Below are 6,252 nucleotides of genomic sequence, written 5' to 3'. Positions count from 1 at the left end.
ATGTAGTGAGCATCCTAGTAGTGACCTCCCACCAAACATAACTTGAGAATTCACAGCTGAAAAAAAAATGGTCATGGGTCTTGTAGCTGAACTCACAAACACACAGGGAGTCGTAATGACACCATGAGAGCTGAGCCGATCCATGGTGTGAAGCCGACCAAGAGAAGTAAGCCAGAAATGAAAGAGTGGCGTGGAATTGCCATGAACCCACAAGAGATATGAATTCGAGTTCACATCCTATTTGTCTCGCAACACATTCCAGGCTGAATCAATAGAGATGCCCAGAGTGGGTGGCCCTTCTACACAAGATGGTCAGGAAGACTCGCTGAAGGCTACATTGTAATGAGTCCCAGATATGCTGAAGTCGGCACTGCCTAAAGGAAAATCCACAAACCATCTCGATAATGTTTGAAACCTGAGCATCCCATGGCAAACCAGTGGAAGTCAAAGTTCTAAAAGGGAGTAGTCACACAAAGGTCCCTGCAGCAGCCAGTAATCTCGCCATAACATGGTGTCCCCACCACACCGTACAAGTCACAATAAACCCCGGCACCAAACCCCGCTAAGTAAAATCTTCCTCCAGCCCATAAAGCCCTAGATTAACTTGAATATGCCAAAAAAACTGACCATGGAGGAGAACCAAACGGGCCCAAGAGGACCATACAGAAGACCTATCATTAAGTATGTCTCTACATGTTTTAAGAATAGCTGCTCTATTCTAATCTTGATCCTCTTAATCCCCAGCCTACCCTCTCTCAATGGATAGCAAACAGAAGACCATGCAACCTTGGCACCAAAAAGGGACAAAGAAGTACCCCTCCAAGAAATGATGCCAAAATACTCTCAATCCGTCTAACAGTAGCTGCTGGCAAAAGAAACATTGATGACCAATATACCTGTATGAGAATAGCACCGACTTGATCAGTTGTTAGTCGACCTGCGTAGGTCAAGGATGTAGACGTCCATAGCCTAATCCGGAACAAAATTCGCTGTATAGAGGCCTACAATCAGAACGTCGAAGCCAGAGTAGAGATCAGAGGAACCCCTAGATATCTAACCTGTAACTAGCCCAACTGGAAACCCATGATAGACTGTAACCCAATCTGCTCCTCATCTGTAACCCCAGAAGAAACAACTGACTCTTCTCTGCATTAGTCACCAACCCAAGACCTTGGCAAAATAATCCGAGCCGATTTGATCAAGCATAGAGGAGCATCTGCCGAAAAAATACCATCAAACATCCACAAAACACAATGAGTAATAGACCGCTCCATGATATAAACCTAGGCTGTGAGGTTCATCCTCCACACGTTCCAGAAACACTGTGCATCCCAGAATTCCTTGAGTTATCCGGTTGGTTGCCTGATACAATGCGTCAACCTCCAGTACAGAGTTCAATTACATATTGGTTCATACGCTTTTGGTTGGCGGAAACAGTTATTTATCTCCCCTCTTGTTTTCGGTTCTTGATTCGAAGAACAAAAAATTTGAATTCATCCTAGTCATAGTCTTCTGCGTCTTGTGATACGTTCTTGTCTTTGTGATTTGTTGTTCTTAGTCTCCTTGAACTTCCTTCTTTTAATTTTTCGTGCTTTAGTGTCTGTGCAATCCACTGTTCTCAAACAAAAAAAAAAAAAAAAGAACAGTGGCAATCAGTTTATAGTTTCCCACTTGTTTCTTGCAAGACAGTAATCAGCAAGTCTTGTGTGGCTTCATCAGCTTAGACATTCTGATCCAGCCCTTTATTGTGTTCTAGTGCTTGTCAGCTGAGGTAACAGCGTGTTTGTGTATTTGCCTCAATCAATTAGCATCAACTAGACTTTCACAGTCGAGCTTCCTTGAGAGTCTATTGAATCACTGATCTAACGAAGAAAGCTCATTGGAGTCACATCACCGTTGCTCGGAAGTGGTGAACTTGCTTTGTGCAGAACATGGCTGGGGCTGGATGTAAAGGCAAGATAGATCATCAGCAGAAACCAAAATGTGTGAAACACGAGTGATAACAATCTGATTGAGTGCAAAACCGGAGGGAGTGTGTGAGGAACAACACCTTTTATTTTATTTTATTTAAGGTCGAAACCATGAGTAAGGAAGGAGGAGACCACAAGAGGTCGACATGAAATCTTCATCAAGGCTGTTATGACCAATTAAATTGAGATGGAGATGAATGATTTGGAGTCCTTTTTGATTCTAAATCACATAGAAGACATGAGTTCAACAAAGAAGACAAAGCTGATTCCGAAGTGGAGAGAACAAGTTAAAACGGGACAAGAAGGTTGAATCCAAAGGAGATAACAATATAGGCAGTATAAAGATGGCAATTCTGACTTTTCAAGGAAAGAATGATCCTGAGCTATACTTGGAGTGGGAAAGAAAGGTTGAGCACGTATTGATTGTCATAATTACTCTGAGGAGAAGAAAGTAAAGCTAGCAGTCGTAGAGTTTACAGATTATGCAGGTATATGGTGGGATCAATTGGTGATCAATAGGCGCATGAATGGTGAGAGGCCTATTCGGTCATGGGAAGAGATGAAGTTGGTAAGGCGCAAGAGATTTATACCTAGCCATTACTATAAGATTTGTATAGGAAGTTGCAAGGGCTGGTTCAAGGTTCCATGAGTGTAGAGGATATTATAAGGAGATTGAAATCGCCATGATTAGAGCAAACTAGAGGAAGACAGAGAAGCAACAATGGCTAGATTCATTGTTGGATGAACAAGGAGATTGTTGACGTCGTTGAGTTGCAACATTACATAGAGATAGAGGAGCTACTGCACAAAGCCTTAAAGTGGAGAAGTAATCAAGTCCAAGAGGTTCAGATATGGTTCATCCTCTAGCTCTCCGTGGAGATCAAATTGAAAGGACAACAAAGCTGTCTTTAGAACAAAAGAAGAAGCAAAGTCAAAGAATTCGGTTGCTGTTCCTAAGGAAACCAAAACTGAAACTCTTACTAAGTTACATGATATTAAGTGTTTTAGGTGCCAAGGATTCGGACATATTGCTTTCGAATGCCCAAACAAAAAGGTTATGGTTGTACGGGCAAATGGAGAAGTCAAAAGTACTAGCTCAAGTGACGATGAGATGCCACCTGGAGGATTGTTCTGATGTTGAAGTGGAAGAACCTGTGCTTGGTGATTTACTTGTTACAAGGAGAGCCCTGAGTATATAGCCTAAGATGAAGGACATGAGGAGCAACGTGAGCATATTTTTCAACACAAGATGCCCGTGAAGGATAAGGTATGTACGTTGATTATTGATAGTGGGAGTTGTACTAATGTGCTAGGATTTGTTGGTATAAAAGTTGAATTTGAAGTGGAAAAACATCCTAAATCGTACAAGCTACAATGGTTGAATGACTGTGGAGAAGTGAAGGTAAATAAGCAAGTTCGGGTTCCTTTTTCAATTCGCAAGTATGAGATAAGGTTCTTGTGATGTGGCACCGATGTATGCTGGTCATATATTGCTTGGCCGACCGTGGCAGTTTACAGGAAGGTGTCGCATGATAGGTACAAATCGTTATTCTTTTGTAATAACAACCGAAAAGTTGTATTAGCCCCTCTCAAACCTTTGCAAGCTTATGAGACCAGATTAGAATAGCAAGAGAGTGCAAAATGAGAGAGAGACAAAAGTGTGAGCAAGAGGAAATAGAAAGAGAGCAAGTGAGGTCGAGAGGAAAAATGAGAGAAAAGTGAGCTAAAAGGAAGAAAAATAAAAGAATGAGTGTACTTGCTGAAAAAACTGAGTTGAGAGTGTAATGATGGCGACGCAACAAGTACTTGATCTTATGTACAAGATGTTTATTTTTCTACTAACGACCTTAACTCATCTTTGCCTATTGTTGTCCTGCTTTATTGCAAGAATTTGAGGACCTATTTCCTAAGGAGATTCCCCATGGATTACCTCCTTTAAGAGGAATTGAGCATCAAATAGACTTCATACCTGGTTCCACCATACCAAAGCACCTGCTTGTAGAGCAATCCCAAGAAAACGAAGGAGATACAAAGGCAAGTAGATGAGCTATTGCAAAAGGGATAGTAGGGAGAGTCTCAATCCATGTTGCGATCCTGTTCTCTTAGTCCCAAAGAAGATGGAACATGGCGCATGTGTGTGGATTGCCCAACTATTAACAAATAACGGTAAAGTATATACATCTTATCGCTAGATTAGATGATATGCTTGATGAATTGCATGGCTCTCAATTGTTTTCTAAAATTGATTTAAAGAAGGACTGTTATCAAATTCGTATGAAAGAGGAGATGAATGGAAAACTGCATTTAAAACTAAATATGGATTGTATGAGTGGTTAGTATGCCTTTCGGTTTAACTAATGCACCTAGTACATTCATGAGGTTATGACCATGTCTTGCATGCTTTCATGGGAAAATTTGTGGTAGTTACTTTGATGATATTTAGTTTATGCAAAAATTTGGATGAACATGTGAACACCTGCATGCTAGGTTTATGTGTTGAGGAGCACCAATTGATGCTAATTTTAAGAAGTCCACGTTTTGCATGAAATCTGTTTTTTTTCTTGGATTTGTTATTAGTTCGCAGGGTATTAGTTTTGATGAAGAAAAGGTAAGGGCAATAAGGGACTGGCCTACACCAAGAATGCAAACGAGGTGAGAAGTTTCCATGTTTAGCAAGTTTTTATCGAAGGTTTGTTAAAGATTTTCGTTCTATTGCTACACCTTTGAATAAACTTATTAAAAAGAATGTTGTTTTTAAGTGGGATGATGTGCATGACTGGCTTTCAAAATTTGAAAGATAGCTAACAATGCACCTTTGTTGTGTTTACCTAACTTTGATAAAGCTTTTGAGATAGATGTTGATACATCCGAGATTGGAATAGGAGCTGTTTTGATGCAATTCCAAACCAATTGCTTATTTTAGTAAAGCTAAGTGGGGCAGCGTTGAATTATCCTACTTATGATAAGGAGCTTTAGCATTAGTGAAACTCTTCAACATGCAGCATTACTTGTGGCCAAGGGAATTCATCATTCATTCCGATCATGAGAGCTTGAAGTTCTTGAAGACCCAAGGTAAGCTTAATAAAAGACATGCTAAGTGGTGGAGGTTCATAGACACGTTTCCTTATGTAATCAAATTCAAGCATGGGAAGGAAAACTTTGTGGCTGATGCTTTTCTAGGAGGTACGTATTACTACTTCATGCAAACTAAATTACTTGGTTTTGAATTGCTTAAGGATTTATATGCCAAGATTTTGATTTCAACCAAGTATGGAATGCATGTCATAAGTATGCGTTTGGTGATTTTTATAGGCATGAAGGATTCTATTCAGAAAGATAAATTATTTGTTCCTATTTGTTCTATTCGTGAGTTGCTTGCTAGGGAAAGTCATGGGGGAGGTTTGATGGGTCACTTAGGTGTTCTAAAACTTTAGATATATTACGTGAGCATTTTTTGCTAATATGAGCATGATGTGCAATCTTTTTGTGATAAGTGCATTACATGTAGGCAAGCAAAATCTAAAGTTAGACCATATGGCTTGTATACCTCTTTACCTGTGCCTAATCAACCTTGGTGATATATCTTAGATTTTATTTAAGTGTAACCAAAGACTCAAAGTGGTAAGGATAGCATATTTGTGGAAATACCCCCAACTAAGATTTGCTCGTCCTCGAGCAAAAAGGAATAAAACTCAAAGACAAAAAAGCAACAACAACCCAAAAACACAAAACACAAAACAACAAAACTAAAATGACCAAACAAAACTTAGACTCAAACTCAACACAAGAATTGCCTGAATTTATGCAAGTCTCTAAGGTTTTGAAAAATTATTACGAAAATGTTCACCACTCCAAGAAGTTATAGTTGCATCGACTATCTTTCTCTATTAGCCCCCCGAGTAGGTGATCCCCACTTCAGTCACGTTCCGACTCCCGGATTATTTTATGCAGAAATGTAAAGTTTTCAAATGGTGGTAGACTTCATAAGCCTAAGTATGGAACTACTCTCCACTAATGTAGACTAGACATCACTAAGGATCAAAGGTCTTTGCAAGCTTGTAACTTTAGGCTAGGGTAGTGGGCTCCAAGGAAATGATAGGATAAACAAAGTAAGAGAACTCGGTTTTCCTCATGCAACACTAAGAGCACATCAATCTCCACTTTCTTTCTCAACCACTAATCAAAGTGTCAACCATTTTACAACTCTCACTTGTGCATTTCTTATTTTTGAGTTTGAATCGAACCAAGAAAATTTTTTTCTTCATTTTTTTTTTTTTTTTAA

Source organism: Pistacia vera, unplaced genomic scaffold (assembly GCF_008641045.1).
Source record: "Pistacia vera cultivar Batoury unplaced genomic scaffold, PisVer_v2 Contig270, whole genome shotgun sequence".
Taxonomy (NCBI): Eukaryota; Viridiplantae; Streptophyta; class Magnoliopsida; order Sapindales; family Anacardiaceae; genus Pistacia; species Pistacia vera.
Note: the sequence above shows the minus strand (reverse complement) of the source record.